Source organism: Leuciscus leuciscus (genome assembly GCF_965113295.1).
Source record: "Leuciscus leuciscus genome assembly, chromosome: 12".
Classification (NCBI taxonomy): Eukaryota; Metazoa; Chordata; class Actinopteri; order Cypriniformes; family Leuciscidae; genus Leuciscus; species Leuciscus leuciscus.
This window is the reverse complement of record NC_138736.1, coordinates 23,452,176-23,470,037: the sequence shown is the minus strand read 5'-3', so window position 1 is coordinate 23,470,037 and position 17,862 is coordinate 23,452,176. Positions and strand designations below refer to the sequence as shown.

Here is a 17,862-nt window from a genome sequence, read left to right as displayed (position 1 = left end):
CCAAGAGCTTTTAGTTTAATTTTAAAATGAACGCCATTTCGGGTGGTGGATTGCTTGAATTTATTTTACAAAAGCACATTGTGTTTTATTGCGAGTGTATATAAATATAAGTAAACACTTTGCAGTTTGAATGATGTCCTGTATGAACAAAATGATGTGCCAATTATGTTTTTATGTGTCTACTGTTAAATCACACACACATTCCAGCATTGCAAACTTGACATCGCAGCCTGTTCATTATAGCCTTAATAAAATATAATAAAATAGTAAACCTAACATATACACACTGCTCTGTTTAAATAGTCAGTAGTACAGTTCGTACATTCACAGTAAGCACTGCTCCACTGTGATTTTTCCAAGCACATTTTTGCGCGTGTGAAGCGGATGATTTTTTCCGTCGATATTGGAACACGAGTGAAGTACAAATCCTATAATAAAGAATAGTTTAGCATCCAAATACATCAAAACTGTTGAAACGTTTTGATTCTAATGAAAGGGTTACGTGAGCCCAACACTTACTTTCGTTTTTATTTTTACATTAAATTTAAAGGATTTGTTGTGGAATATTTTGAGTGTATCATAAAATCAGAATAAGGTAAGACAAGTAAAATTTCCCGTCTTTATTATATATATATATATATATATATATATATATATGTATGTATATATATATATATATAAATATAGCTGCGAGCAGCGATGGAGGGCCCAAGCCGGTGACACCGCCACCCCGGTGCCTTTAGTGTAACTAAAGGCACCAGGGTGGCGGTGCCACCGGCTTGGGCCCGCAATCGCTGCTCGCAGCTATATTTTATTATTATTATTATTATTATTATTATTTTTCTGTCAACCTTTCGGGCACTTTTGAGACCCTTAACGTGCTCGAAAACTCTTGAAACTTTGCACACAGGTCAGAACCCGCGGCCATCAGGGCCGGGCTAAAGCTGGTACCCGGGCGTGGCAGGGGGGCTCAACAGCGCCCCCTTGAACGGGGTCCGAAAACATGGTCCATAAATCAGACACGCTTGCATGTAGTAATATGAAACTCGGTACATGTATAGATCTCATCGGGCCGAACAACTTTCGTACTTTTACTTTTTACGCCAGCCCAACAGGAAGTTGGCTATTATGGGTTGTTTGATAACGCATGCTGTGGAATGTGATCTACTCCTCCTAGGGAATTCATCCATTCGCCTCCAAACTCAGTCAGCATGAAGTCAAGACATTGAGGATGCTAAATTGCGGACAGATTTTTGATATCTCGAACGGTTTGGCCGTGGCGAGGACACGAATTGATGGCGAATAATGGAAACAGGAAGTGTGTTATAACTTCTGCATACATTAACTGATCTTGATTAAACTTCAGCAGTGTGTTCGTTGTAAGAGGCCGATCACATGGATGTGACTATTGTGTGTCAAAGTTATAGCGCCACCAACTGGCAGCAGGAAGTGTGTCCCTTTCAAAATGCTTTGAAATCACCCTCTTATTTTTACCCGATTTGCTTCAAAGTTTATGTGTATAATGTAAACACACGGCAGATGTAGACCTGTGAAAGGATTTTTGATATCTTTAATACTGTTGCCATGGCAACGCTTCAAACTTTAATATTCTTTTTTGATGCTTTTGAGACTCTTAACATACTTGAAATTGGATGAAACTCGACAGACACATCACATTTATTAGCCCGTAGACATGTGCAAAGTTTCAGAAACGGGCGTGGTGAGGGGCTCAGTAGCGCCACCTTTAGTCATAAGTGGGGGGGTTAGTTTTATCAACAGCAACAAAACTTGTTATGTGTATTGTTCTCATCAAGACGGACAACTTTCTAATTTACATAAACGATCTCCGACCAACAGGAAGAGTGATATTTTGGTTTGAATGTGGATTTTCTGAAGAATTTTCTCTCCCTCTCTCTGTGTCTCTGTGTGTGTGTGAGGGGAGGGGGGATTTGACTATTGCTTTTATATTGTTAATCAAGGTTTCAGGGGCTTTTGGGGTCCTTAACGTGCTCAAAAACTCTTGAAACTTTACATACAAGTCGGAACCCCTTGAGTCGGAAGCTCAACAGCGCCCCCTTGAACGGGGTCCCAAAACTTGGTCCATAGATCAAACACGCTTGCATGAATTAATTTGAAACTCGGTACACATATAGATATCATCGGGCCGAACAACTTTCCCCGGGTCAAGTTTTACGCCAGCCCAACAGGAAGTCAGCTATTATGGGTTGTTTGGAAAACGCTTGCTGTGGAATGCGAAGTACTCCTCCTAGAGAATTCATCCAATCCCCACCAAACTCGGTGTGCATGAAGTCAAGACATTGAGGATTCTAAATTGCGGACGGATTTTTGATATCTCGAACGGTTTGGCCGTGGCGAGGAAACGAATTTATGGCGAGAAAAGAGAAACACGAAGTGGAATAACTTCTGCATACATTAACTGATCTTGATGAAACTTCAGCAGTGTGTTCGTGGTAAGAGGCCGATCAGATGGATGTAACTATTGTGAGTCAAAGTTATAGCGCCACCAACTGGCAGCAGGAAGTGTGTCACTTTCAACATGCTTTTGACAAAAGTGTAGTTTTAACTACAGTAAAAAAAAAATTGTTTCTATATTGTACTCATCAAGCCGGACAACTTTCTAATTTACATTCATTAGCTCCGGCCATCAGGAAGTCAGATATTTTGGTCTGAATGTGGATTTTTTTGCTAAATCAGCCTCTGAAGTTTTAGCCACTCCTCTTAAACTATTTATTTTATTCCCACCAAACTTTTTCAACATGATGAAAATACATTAAATATGCTAAATTTTGAACGGATAATAAATATCTCAAACGGTTTTGCTATGGCGAGGGATTAAAGTAATGTCCAAAAAGGAAACACTAAAAAGCCTCAAATCTTCTAAAAATGTAATTATATACCATTTATTTCTATATAAAAGTATACAAATATTACAACTAAACCCATTTTTTTTCTGTTTTTAAAAAGAATTTTATTCTAATTTTATTCTAAAAATAAAAACAGTAAAGTAAAAAAAAAAAAAAAAGTCATGCATTGGGCTATTCTGCCCTTTTGTGTCCAAAAGGACATCAAAATAGTATATAAAACATTTTACCAGGTAGGCCAATATTGTATTTAAATATACATTTATTAGGTATGTGTCTGAGGATATTTTCCCACCAGTTAATCGACGTGTGACACGAGCGGGTGCTTTTAAATTGCTAATATAAAAGTGAAAGAAAAATACGGACGTCCGCACGGACATTGATAATGTTGCACACACAAATCACACACACGTTGGAAAGAATGATTCTTTTAAACATAACACTAAACCGCCATTAAGTGTCTCCAGGCGACCGTCTTAATGAGTGAGTCATTGATTCATTCGTTCAAACGATTCGTTTGAATGACTGAGTCATTCATGATTAAGACATATGTTTATGGATTGATCATTCAATCTTTGAGTCAACCGATTCGTTCAAAATGCTGAATCATTCAGAAATGAGAAAACACATTGCTGAGAGATGCGCGTGATGATTCTGCTGTGATCTTTTTGTTTAACTATTTTCGCTGCTGAAACAGAACAAAAACAGTCAATATTGCATCTAAAATGTAAGTGACTTGATTGTAACTGTTTTTTAACCTGTTGTATGAAATCAATGTCACAGTTTCAATCGTGATTGTATTCAGGAAACAGCCTTCTCGTCAAGTGAGGTTGCTTAACTGTTATAAAATATATCAAAACTCCATATTTATAATTTTTATAGTCAGTAAGTTGTTAACTGAGTTTGTTTTTTGTGTGCTCATTTGTTTACATTTCTCCTGGTCGGGCAAGTAAAATTCTCTTTCAGGTTGGCCTATTGTATTTATATATAAATATCAGAGATGGGGGACTCGTGTCACATGACTTGACTCGAGTCAGACTCGAGTCGCAAATTTAAGGACTTGAGACTTGCTTGACTAAATTAAGAAAATGACTCGACTTGACTTTGACTTGAGATCCAATGACTCGAGACTTGACTTGACTTGAACTGTATGACTCGAGAATGACTTGATATACATTTTTATATAAATCATCGCAACATCAATTGATGAACAAAATGAAAGCAACGGAACCATTGACGTCATCAGATTCTGCGCGATTGCGTGACGCTGCACAAGCCCAGAAAAAACATACATCGCGGTGAGCGCGCGTTAAATACAATAACATCTCCCAGCATCGTTTCTTTTTGGATATAAACACTAAAATTGACCATATTCATACAAGATGATTTGCTGTACGCATAATAACGGGCAAGGGATATCGGACGACGGCCATCACAATCTCGAACAGTCGAACTTCATTCCTCACGTCTAAAAGTAAGCTATGGTTTGTTTAACCTGTTTGTTATAGTTAATTTGACCATCGTTAAATCTAGATAGAATATTGGTCAAAACAGCATGCCTCTTTATACACAATTATGTTTTCAAATGTAGCTTAATGTTGTCAATATTCAAATGATAATGGCATATGTTTTGTATAACATTTGCCACATTTCTTTCAAATCATGCTTTAAAGCCAAATATGTCGTTCTTTCCAATGACGAAAAACAACACAGAAAACTGTTAATGTGTTGTGTGTTTTATGTTTCTCTTAAAGCAGGGTTAGATGTGATCAGGGGGTTGGGGGCAAAATGCCAGCAGAAATAATATGCACCCAAAATTCAAAATGTGGTGGAAAAATTGCCCTAGTTTGAGTTATTTTTATAATTAGCCTATAACATATGATATTAAAAAATATTTCCACAATATTGGCGCGATTGCAAATGTGATAATGATTTTATAAAACAGTTCAGTAAACAAAGAGTGAATATTGTGATGACATTTTAGACATAATATTCCAAATATTCTCTGTTTTTGCTCTATTTCTCCAATGGCAATAGTTCCAAACAAGCCACAGAAAGAGTTATGCGTATTTGTGATTCAGTGACGTAGTTGCTCAGTTCCAGAACAAATCTGCCGTTTTGAACAAATCAGTTGATGAATGCTTCTATGACTCGTACATTAAGACGGTGTATTGGCGCCACCTATTGGCGGTTTTTACTTCATAATTAAAAATATATAACTTATAAAAAGGGGATGCCAGTTTGAAGAATGCCATTTGGTGGCATAGGAACCATTATACTTGAATTGTGAATTGATTAATACCTTTTAATGGTCTTCTGCAATGTTTGAGGCATATTTATTTTGTTCATGCTTTAATGTTGGGCTAATTTCAGTTACATTTACATTTTAGGCTATGTAGTTTGAAATTTTATTTGTTGATTTAAGAATCTTGCTTTCCCCTGTTGTTTAATTTCATGGAAACAGACACCAGTGATTTTGCCAAAAGATATCTCGTATTTATTTAATTAATATAAAACATAGGAGAGAGAGACATTGGACTAGCGAAGATCTAATTCAGCTGCTCAGTCATCTTTCCATTATTTCCATCTCTTCTCTAATTTTCGGACAAGCAGGGCTTGGTTTTTATATCCCTGACCAAGGAAAAAAACTACATCTCCATAGGAACACATACATTCAGCAGAAGAACATATGGTTTCCATTAACGTTGGAATGTATTCCCCTTATACTATGCTTGATGAAAAACTGCATATACATTTCAGTCCAGCAGCACACTCAAGTCCAAAGTCTCCCAAAGTCTCTCCCACATATTCACAAAATACAATGAGTACAAATAATTATGAATGTATATAAAAAGTATAGAAGAGATACATAATACTACTGATTACGAATATTAATAAAAGGTAAAAAAGTAATAATAATACTAAAAACATTAAATGATGAAATTTGAGTCTTCAGTCCCTCCACTGGAACTACGGCCGTCAGTTCCACCATCATTCCCAGGTGGCCAACCTATAGAAGTGATAGTGAGGAGGAAAAGCAGACCAAGAAATAGATATAAAGAATAGAAGACTAGAAACAGAAATGAAAACAAAACAAAAAGTAAAGAACAAAGAACCCCAACCCATGTTATGTCCCCGCATACTATGTATCATTTAACATCTATGTGTATGTATTTAAAAATAAACCCCAATCATCTAAGGAAAGAAAAAGTAATAAGTCTTCTGCCAGTGCCTTGACTCGTTAATTACTTAACTCCTCAAGTTCCTGGCCAAAACAACAAACTAAAATAAACGTTGATGTTAAAGGATCCTATCCCTTGGGGTAGAAAATCAGTAAGCGGGTGTTCATTGTTTGTGAGGTTGTGTTTTGTATGTAATGTAGAATGTGTAAAATCTTCTATTTCACACCGAATTTCCCATTCTTGGTTTTATCAATATGTCTCGTATTGAGAATAACTTACAACCATCTCTAATCAATGTCTATGGACTTGATTCCTGAAATGGAAGCAGAGAAATAATTAAACATCACTTCTTTATTCCCAATCTTTAAAGCTAATGGATGAACAGTGCTCAATATCAGGCCATAAGCCATCATTATCATTTTGTTCATTCACTAAGCAAGGTTTAACTTGTGACCAATGATACCATCTATCTGTTCCTACACCCTTCCCTTTAAGGCAAACACTTGTATCGGTTGTTAAGAGTATCTCATATGGTCCCTCCCATCTAGGCTCTAAACCTTTCCTAGCAATGCGTTTGACCATAACAAAACTGCCTAACTCAGGAATGTGTGGAATATCAGTAGTGGTATGTTTTTCATCCCATTGCTGTTGAGCTTCTCGCACTTTCTTATTATTGTCTTTGGTAGCTTTGTCCAGCATTGTTAGATAGCGTCGTAACTTCTCTTGGAACAAAGTAGAATCTCCTCCCGTTCCCGCTGGTGGCGGAGCATCAGGAGGTAGGACCATTGCTCTTCCAGTCATCAGTTCAAAAGGAGTTAGTCCTGTTACTTGGAGTTGCTCTCAAGTTCCACAGAATAGCAGGTAATAACTTATGCCAACCTTGGCCAGTTTGCAGAATGGCTTTGGTAAGAGCGGTTTTCAACGATCTGTTCATTCGTTCTACCATGCCTGAGCTTTCCGGATGGTACGGAATGTGAAACTTCTGTTTGATCCCCATCAATTTCATTGCTTCCTTCATCAGTTTTCCAGTGAAGTGAGTTCCATTGTCAGAATCAATTTCATATGGAAGACCCCAGCGAGGAAAAACTTCTTCCACCATTACTCGTGCTGCCGCTTCAGCTGTGCAAGTTCTCGTAGGGAATGCTTCCACGCACCTAGTAAATCTGTCCATGATTACTAGAATGTATTGGTACCCTCCACTGGGTGATAAAGGTCCTGTGAAATCGATTTGGAGGTGTGTCCATGGACCTGTTGGTCTGGGTGCATGTGACATTCGCACCTTGACAGATTTTCCCACATTTGCTTGCATGCAAATTAAGCATCTTCTACCGTAATCATCAATGTCTCTCATCATTCGTGGCCACCACCACGTCTCGCTGATTTGAGCTTTCATTGCTTTTGCTCCAGCATGCACTTTTCCATGATACAGTTGCATTAGTTCTCTTCTTGTTCCAATCGGCATCACCACTTGTCCGGTTGGAATTCTCCAAATGCCTTGATCATCCTCTTTCGCTCCTGCTTTTATCCATTGTTCTTTCTCTTCATCTGTCTCTGTTTGATATGACAGAAGATGATGCTCAGGATTATCTTTGCTGTTTTCCTGTACCATGGTAACAGGAGTAAGAGGTAGTAAAGCTGCTTCTCTAGCTGCTGCATCTGCTGCCGCGTTTCCTTGACTTTCTTTGGACTTGTCTGATTGATGTGATTTTACTTTGATCACGGCTGCTTCTCTTGGTAAGTGACATGCTGCAATCAAGCGACGAATTATGGAAGCGTGTTGTATTTCGCTCCCGCTACTAGTGATAAGTCCACGTCTTTTCCACAGAGCAAGATAGTCATGGACCACGCCAAAAGCATAACGACTATCTGTGTAGATGTTGACTCGATCTCCTTCTGATAGTTCAAAAGCTTCCGTAAGTGCCGTGAGCTCAGCTACTTGTGCTGAAAATTGCCCAGGAAGAGCTCCTTTCTTCACAACAGTTCCATCAGCTTCCACTACAGCCCATCCAGTATGTCGTTTTCCATCAACGTAATAACTGGATCCATCAACCCATAACTCCTTATCTGGATTTTCAAGAGGGATTGGATTAACAGGACCATGGCTTTCCTCTTCTACTTGTTTTTCACACTCATGTGGTGTTCCCTCATGTGGTTCTAGCATCATTGTTGCAGGGTTAAGGGATGTGTCTCTGATTATTTCCACTCTCAAATCCTTGTTCAACAAAGTTGCTTCCCATTTTGCTCTTCTTGCGTCAGTTATGGTCTTGATGTTTGTGTTGTTCAACAACGTCACTATACTGTGTGGAGTGTGAAGTATGATAGTTTGTGCTCCTATCAAATTTTCCACAGCATCCACTGCCCATGTGGCACCATCGAGAGCTTGTATACATCGTGGTTGACCAATCATTGTGACAGGAATCTTTGTGGAAAAGTATCCAACTGGTCTGTATCGATCACCTGGTTTTTGACACAGTACTGCTGAGTAGGTCTCATTTCCCACCCTGGTCCACAAATGGAATGGCAATCATCCATCGGGAAGTCCCAAGGCTGGGGCTGATGTCAGTTTCTCTTTCATAGATGTAAATGCTTCCTCAGCTTCTGGTGTCCAGGTTATCTGCTCCACTCCAGGCTTTCCTCCCTTGTACAAGTCGATGAGAGGACTAGTGATGCTGGCAAAATCAGGTATATACTGGCGACAGTAGTAGAAAAGTCCCATCACCTTCCGTATTCCTGTAACTGTTAGAGGTTTTGGGAGTTGCCGTAATGCCTCTACACGCTCTGTTGTCATTCTCCTTCCCTCGACAGATATTTCTTGGCCCAAGTAGATAACCTTGGTTTTGGCCAACTGTGCTTTGTCGGGGTTGACTTTGAATCCTCCTTTCCTAAGGGCTTGTAGGACAACATTCAGAGCAAATATATGGCTGTTTTCATCTGGGCTTGCAATCAACAAGTCATCAACATATTGGATGCAAACACTCCCTGAACTCTCAATTTCAGCTTTTCGCTCCGTTAAGAACTGATCCAAAGTTCTATGGAATACCACAGGAGATAAATTTAGCCCTTGTGGGAGTCGGTTCCAGGCAAACTGTTTTACCCCCACTGTGAAGGCCAATTTCTCTTGAGATCTTTCGTCAATAGGTATAGACCAGAAAGCCGACAGTACATCTAATACTGTGAAAATTCTTGCGTTTCCTGGAATATCATTCAGAATGGTGGCTGGATTGGCCACAATAGGATGCGGTTTTGGTGTTACACTGTTAAGTCTTGTGTAATCGATGGTTAATCTCCATGAGTTATCCGATTTCTTGACAGGCCATACAGGACTATTAGTGGTTGATGAAGATTGTCTGATGATTCCTTCAGCTTCCAAGTCTGCCACTATCTCTTCCACAGCTTGTCTTGCTTCAGGTCGGATAGGGTATTGTTTATGAGGGGCATGTATCGGTCCCTCAATAACAACAGGGTCAATGTTGGCTTTACCGCAATCCAATTTGTGTTTAGCCCAAACATCTGGATATAAACTGCACAGAAGTCCCCACACACCATCTTTTCCCCAATCTCTGATAATTGGTTTTGCTGTACCAACAGACGTTAGATTACATGTGCGATCTTCGTGTGGTATTATTCCAGCTGTTGTAGCGATTTGACGACTGTCGGTAAATATGATCATGTTCAACAGTGGAAGAATGTCCATGCCAATAAGGCTTCCTTGTGAATTCGGCCTGTGATGGAAAAATTCAGTATTACTTAATTTTCATCGTTTTCCTAACTGTTAATATCATTTAGTCATATGTTTCTGTGAGGATCTCTTACAGCTGAAGGGGACATAAAAGAACAAACACAATAATGCCAGATGGGCCAGGAAAGAGAACAACCACCTGGGGCACGAGAAAGAGTTTTAGTTAAGGAATACAGGGTGTCGTATAATAATAGGGTCCCAGGCCCCCTCCTGAGGGAAGCAGGAGGTCATTTAGATTGTAGATGAAGGCCTTTTGACTTCTCAGGGACAAAGAACAGCATGTGTTCTGGGGGGGGGGGGGGACCAGTCCATACCAGCTTGAGATATAAGATGTCTTTAAGGAAATTTACAGAAACTGGGAAAGGAGGAGTCAAGAATGTCAGAAACCTGTATAAAATGTCTATGTTTCATTGAGTCCACTAGGTCATTCTATTTCACATCTGGGTGGCTGCGGCTGTGAAAAGAATCCTCAAAGAATAAACCTTTTCTCTTTAAAACAATTTTTGCTTCTTGAAAGTTTCTTACACCTTTGATGCTGTTTTTATTAATCTCTGAAAATTGCTTTTACAAGTGGTGTCAGAAGTGTCGGATCTCGTGCGGACTCTTCTTCTCCTGGTCCTGAGAACGGATTTGACGGAAGTGCAACCCGGCAGCGTCAGGTGGCCGTCTCATACCTCGACGGTTGAAATACCCGCATTCAGGACCAGTTGAAGAAATCCCACAAAGATCAAAAAGAATCCGTGGCAATTACAGAAAACAGAAAAGCATCTCTGGGTAAGAAACGGCAGAATTGTTTTATTGATGTTAAGTGTAATTTGATAATTGTGAGTGAACGTGAACCATTTTGGCTGAGTTTTGCTTTGGTACGAGCGAGAGGTGATTCAGATAAATCACAATTGTTTGGGGAAGAAATTGAAGTAGCTTCGGATCGGTTTCTACCACACTTAGCTCGTTGGTGGACGAGAGTGCCACAGGTGGACGGGAGTGCCACAGGTGATTCAGATAATCACAATTGCTGATTAGTTAGTTTTACTCAAAATCTCTGTAACCTGAGAAATTTTTTTTTTACAAGTGGACGAAAGAGCCACATCAAATCAGAATTAATAGAGCGCTAGAAAGTGCTTAGGCCTATGGGAAGATTTTGAGTGGAACGTAATTACAGAAACCCGACCGATTTTGGGTGACAAAAAAAGATCGGATCTGTCGAAGACGTTTGACAGATATTGTAAGACACGTGTCGAAGTTGTGAAATCCAGAAGGGAGATTCAGCCAAAATGGGGTCATCTAACAGTAAAGTAGACCATTTTCACACACCTATTTTCTGTCAAATGAAAAAGAACGAGGGAAAACAGAATGGTTGTTGTTGTGTGTGTGTTAAACATGTGTGTACCGAGTTGACAACGGCTCCGCCACCTGCCTACAACACAAACCATTACCCCATAGCAGAAATAACGGCCCAGCGGGACCTCGATCTGGACCGCTCTCCGCCGCCCATGAGAACCGCACAAGAACTGGAGCAGGACAGACAGCGAATGGCACAAAGACAAACAGCGCAGTTTCATGCACATCGCCAGCGGCGCCAGTGCAGCAGGGGAAGGCAAACTCCTCAGCACAGACCGCAACAAGCAGCGAAGAACAAACCTGTGTTTTCCCATTCAAACCCGGCTAATCGAAAAGGACTGAGAGGAAGCGCTGCTGGAGGAAAATGGAACTGTTATGTTTGTGCAACAAATGCCCACTCGCACCGAGACTGTACAAAATGCAGAATATGCAAGAAGGACGGACACTGGAGCAGCGCATGTCCTTCCATAAAGTCGGATTGAACCGAGAGGGCAGGGTTCGGCTCTGGGAATTCAGTCTGGCTACAGCAAAGGGAAGTGAAAATATTTTTACTAACAAACGCACACACGACGCACACACAAACACATACACTGATTTTCTTTCTGCTATCTGCAATGAAGAAACTGCTTGCAAATCTTTTTGTGTGTCTGATGAAACTTTGAGCAAAGCTATGACTGATGATTTGAGCAGTGTTGTAAATGATGAGCGTATGAGATGGGCAAAAGTACAGGGTTTTTTCTGAAGTGCCAATTTATCCGTTACTAGTCAAAGAGTTGTTGTAACGTTAGTTTGTTCATGAGTGTAAAAATGTGAACAAACAGTGAATTGTTGGATGGAAAAGAAGCAGATAAAAGAGAACAGAGTCGATAGGAGAAGGAACTGGCATGTAGGGAAAAAAGAGAAAGTTTTTCCTGATGGAAAATCAGATAAAAGAGAACAGAGTCGATAGGAGAAGGAACTGGCATGTAGGGAAAAGAGAATGTTTTCCTGATGGAAAATACAAACAGTGAATTGTTGGATTGAACAGATACAGAGGGAACTGGCATGTAGGGGAAGATAACATTCATATTTATGAACGCCTGATTAAGTAAATGGTATGAAAAGTGAGTTTTAGATAAAAATAAGGCATTGAGTATGATTAACAGGGATTAACATGATATAAAGATAAGGAATGTTTCATTAAGCAGAACGGGAAAAATTATATATTTTAGAGATAAAATAATTATTGAAATAATGTTTATTCTGACAACCATTGTCTTTTGAACCTAAAGGGTCCAGCTATGCTGGGAGTACAGCAACAGCGCTTGCTTGTTCAACCCAGCTTCTGGATGTTAATATGTACGTGATTTGTAATCAGTGTTGTTGATAACACAATTAGATAGATGTAAAGACAGCTATGTCTGAAGATTTGGGAAATCAATAATGTACAAAGTCAGATATTTTGTTGAAATTAAGTCATTGAAAGACAAGGACATTGTCTGTTTTATAAAGGAAATTATGGGTTGGAGATAATTTCCCTAGACACGTATGACTAAAAGTTAATCAGAAACTTTGTGAAACCCGCTTAGAATATTTAGATTTTCCACGTCGCTTATGAAAATTAATGTTCTGCCAATAATAATGATGTGGATGTGCTTTATTGTATTAATGTTATGAAAACAAGGCTATTTAAGAGTAGATTGCCATATTTTTATAACAAGAGTTGAAGGTGCAAACGGCTAGGATAGCTGTCTGTGTAATTTAGAGACTGAGAACAAGATTTGAGGAATCTTGTGATTTCTGTGAAACAGTAGAGATAAGTGGAACTGAATAATGATAATATTAAGTTGAATCTGCATACTAACCATTTGAATAAGCTATCAAACCAGTGTTAATGAAATTAATGACATGCTAAATTTCTTTATACTGTATGAAGAGTAACTGAATAGTCCTGATACAAAAGAGAGCAAATGCTGTAAGCAGCTCTGCTCTGAAGCTCTCAGTTTAAAGAGATTTGCAGATTATGTTTTTGTAAAAGTTTGATTCTGATTGGAAAGATCAACTTTGACTGGCTCCAAACAAAGAAAGTGCCAAACTAACACAAATTTAAAGAAAAGTCTGTGTTAATATGGGTTAGAAAGTAGATCAGTGTTAATATGATGAAGATTGTGATTCGGCTATTGTAATTGAATTTGCAGCGGACAGTGGGGGAAAATGCAGAGAACTTATCAGGGGCTCTGTTTGCATTTCATGAATAAGAACACTCTGCTTCAGGGGTGTAAAGTAGGGTGGAGATGTTAGAAAGACCACAGGGATAAGACTGTAGGTAGAATAACAAAGAGTGTTTTATTGCGGTCAGCGAAGGTCATTCGGTGACTGTAAAATGCCCACTGTATGACTGTAAAAGTAAATGAGGGAGAAAAGAAATTTGATAGATAAACTTTTGAAAGTTGTCAAGAAGATTGAAAGATACTAAGTGTAAGGAATTCCTTTTGAAAGGAAAAGAACTATAAAAAGTACCGGTTGACGTAAAATTACAGATGAGCTAAATGAGTTGCAAAATATTTTAAAAGTACCGGTCACTAAAAGGATGATTGTGTTTTGAATGAAACGCTTTGATAAGGTTTTAGATGATATAGAGAGACAAATCTAACGAATGATTTATAGTGATAATCATAAAATGTATGACAAGCAGAGAGAGCAGTCTAAAAAGATAGTATGAACCATAGAAGCAGATTGATCAACTCCTAGAGAAAACATTGAAGTCGGGTATTAAATTATGGTAATTGAAAATCTGACAACTAAAATTGAAATGAAATTTGAAACGTTATTAAGAACTAGAATAATTATTATTTCTTTAAGAAAAAATAAGCAGAAGCAGTGTTACAGGATTAACAGTTGCAAAATGTAAAATGTATAAAAAAGGCATTTGATTAAACAAAAGCTTGTTGTTGACTATGAAAAGAGCCAACAGCCGATGTTTTGGGTTCAAAAGATAAGATTGTGAATTGGCCAAAACAGGTTTGCTTATCTGGATTTGGTATGTGCTGTGACTGAAACTGCCACAGTTTCAGTGCAACAGAGACTCATTCTGAGTGGAAATTTGTAATGTCTAAATTACAATACATGTAATTTATGGAAAAGATGCCTTAAGATGGTAGATAAAGTCTGAAGTTAAAAGTTTATGAGAATGCAGTGTATCAGTCCTGAATGCCTCAAGAGTCTCTCTCTCATTCAGTGTCAGCTGAAAGCTGTTGTCTGAGCCTGTGTAAAGCACAGTGTTTCAGTTGAAAATCATAGACACAGAGATGTTAAAGGAAATCATTGCCATTCAAAAGGGCAATTTGTACTTAAAACGTTTTAAAAGTAAAACTGAAAGACTTTAAAGAAGTCTTTAAAATAATACTGATTTGAACTTGTTTATTTTGGGACCAGTGACTGTCTCATTTTAGCCTCCACCATAAAACAGGGCTGATGGCTCCGGCTACAGAAGTAACAGTACACTGAATGTACGATTGTGATCTAAATTCACTGAGTATAATAATGAATTTAAGTGATTAAATACTGCTGTTATTAATCCGTCTCCCTATGTTTAACACTAGTAGGCAGTCCGAATGGCTCTGATGACTCTTGAATGCGCCTTTTCCTAAGCTCCAGAAAACAACAGATTATGTTGAAGAAAACGGTCACAGATTCTGTAATGGGGAAAAGCGGTTACCAGTGTGTACGAGTGATTACTTCAAAGACGGGTAAGATCTTAAGGCCAAAAGGACAACCTAAGACAGAAGGATCACGCAAAAACACTGGGCATTTCCTGATGGAGGTGTTTTTTTTATGTGAGATGGATATGAGAGTGGCGCTGATTGACTGAGTGGCGATCAGCTTCAGCAGATCATTGAGAGGCGAGATGAGCTGTAAGAAGTTCAGTCTGCCCCAGAAAATGTGAGCCCCTATACCACTCACAAGAAACCGCGTTGATTGTATGGCTTGTCCTCCATTGTGACGTGTCTGCATCTATGCCAGGGAGACAACACCCTGAAGAAAAGAAAATTATTGCTTAAGAGCTAATGGAAATAGGCTTTCAAGAGCCAACTGAGACCGTGAGGTGATTGTCATTATTTGTTGTGGAGACCGTAACAAGTCGTATTAATTTATATAAGGAACATGATGTTGGTTGCCTCATGGGCAAGGAAAAAACGTTTGATATTGAACTAGTTTTAACTTCTGAAGGTCGTTGGACATGGTGGTGGCTAAAGATGAGAACAGCTTGTGATGAGTCAAGAGAAATTTCTGAAAAAACGAAGGTTAGGTGAATTGAGTATTTAAACTAAAGATAACCTTAGAAAAGATCATAGCATAATGTATTTTAGATTATTGTAATGGTTCTAATTTGAGTCAAATATTTGTATTTTGACATTTGTGAACTATTAAGGATTGACTATGACTATGATTATTTTAGTTACAGTCCTAGGAGGCTGTTGAAAAGATGATTTGCTTATAGTGAGAGAGAAAGAGACTGTTTGAGTGGACTGCTGAGAGACTGCTTGATACTCTGTCTGTCTTTCTGTTATCAGTCAGATAATGAACCAAAAAAACAATCCAGCTGACTTTTCTAAAATCAAATGAATAATGAACAGACATGCCTTGAAACTGGTAAAGAGGCCATAAATAAAAACATTAGATAAAAGATACAGGAAAATGTAAGGTTAAACTGTCATTTAAAATGTAAATATTTTTAGAGAAAATATATAAATAAGAAATATGAGCGGTTCATAGTCAGGGATGAGTGTGAGTGTTAATTCATGTTTTGAACAGTATGCGTTAGTTAAGGACAACGTTTGGGTTAGCAAACTTTATCCAAAACAAATGTTACCAAATAAATATTAACAAATATTGCAGTTTTTCCTGTAGCTCAAACATTAGAGTGTGACACCTGTAACGCCAAGGTCATGGGTTCAATTTCCGAGGGAAAGCAAGAACTGATAAGAATGTAAATGTGTACCTTGAAATGGAAGTCACTATGGACGTCTGATAAAAGTAAGAGAATTTTATTACGTTAAATTTATGCACGAGATGAGTGTCGTGCATAAAGAGGAGGATGAATATGCTCGTGGCGGGAACAAGAGAACGCACAGTAAAACAAGTGATCAGATGAGTCTTTGAACTTTTTAGTATGGATAATTTGTATTCAGGCCACAAACAAAGACATTTCGGCCTCACAAGGGGGGCTAAACCCACTGTCTTCACAGCAGGCTGAGAGGTTATCTAGCTTTGACCTCATCGGTATGTAAGGACAGTAAAAGTCCAGGGGGAACCCACTGGTGGTCAGATAAGAGCCTTTCAACTCTTCAGGGGATCAGAAGGACCATTTGCATTCAGGAAAGTCCAGGAGAGGTTAGAAGAACTTTATTTGTCTTAACCAGCCAGATCTGGATTACTAAGGGGTTCACATTTGCTGAAAGCCATCGCACAGGTGGGAAGATAAATGTTGGGAGGACATTGGGTTTAATTGTGTGCATTGTTTGTATTTTAAGTGTGCTAATAACAAGAATTGTTTCGACAGGAAACGCCAGGGCAGATGCGGCAGCACAGCAGACAAAAAAAAAAACTATGTGACAATAACCTCAACATTTGTTTTTCTTTACAGAAGATGCAGACTTTTCACACACACACACACACACACACACACACACACACACACACACACACACACACACACACACACACACACACACACACACACACACACACACACACACACACACACACACACACACAAATGGTCAGATAAGAGCCTTTCAACTCTTCAGGGGGGGCCTGAACTCTTCAGGGGGGGCCTGAACTCTTCAGGGGGGCACCTTGCGCAGCGCATAACTTAACATTTTCATTTTGCAGGATGTCAGAACGGATTGAACCAAACAGAACTGATTCTGTATTGTTTTGTTAACATGAGCAACATGGGTTGAATGTTTTTTTGGGGAACAAGGACCCCGAGTGCTATTCAATGAGCAAGAAATTATCCGGTGATATGTTTCAGGTTGAAAATTTCACAGGTCACACCAAAGGGACGGCAAGACAAGCGGTCACTAACAAAATCACTTAAGGTCTGCTTTCGCAGGTGACAGCAGACAGTAAATGACTCATTCCAGTGGGGGTGCGATCGTGATCTAAGGGAAAATCTTGTAAGGATTTGAAAATGATTGAAGAGTGTTAGACCTGGGTCGAAGCATCTGACCTTAACCACACCAACCAACGTCAGCAACCCAAAACACCAACGCAAAGAATAAAGTGGGGGATCAATGATATGTGCTAGAAACTATCTACCCCGCCAACGTTGGAAAAATCCTCTCTACGGCATGCAAAGTGTCATATTGGTGAAGATGGAACGTCCATGAGGCAACGAGATGATCAACATATCTGGAGAAAATGTTGACCAATTAATGGTTGAAGAAAAGTTTTGTGATTTTTGTATTGATATAAATCTAATCATTTGACTTGTGCAAAGAAAAATGTGTTTTCAGGTAGAAGATTTATTAATTAATGTGAAGTATGGTGATAAGAAAAAAAAACGGTATGTAATGGAAAAGTCGGGTTAGATTTTATTAAATAGATTTTAATTAAATACAGCTTTAGAAGTAAAACCATTTCCTGACAAAATATTGTGATTAATTGAAAAAGCTACATATACAAATACATAGTGTTATGATTGTATGTGTTATTCTGATAATTTTGTTATTAA

The 17,862-nt window shown here is 38.8% G+C and overlaps 1 long non-coding RNA gene across 1 annotated transcript; it reads right to left on the bottom strand.

Annotated features, from left to right (window-relative positions):
* Window positions 1-16,192: 16,192 nt before the first annotated feature.
* On the bottom strand, window positions 16,193-17,590 carry LOC309511829. The gene is made up of 2 exons (XR_014210787.1): window positions 16,947-17,590; window positions 16,193-16,338 (listed from the first exon to the last, which is right to left on the bottom strand). It is a non-coding gene; the product is annotated as an uncharacterized lncRNA (long non-coding RNA).
* Between the last annotated feature and the right edge of the window lie 272 nt (window positions 17,591-17,862).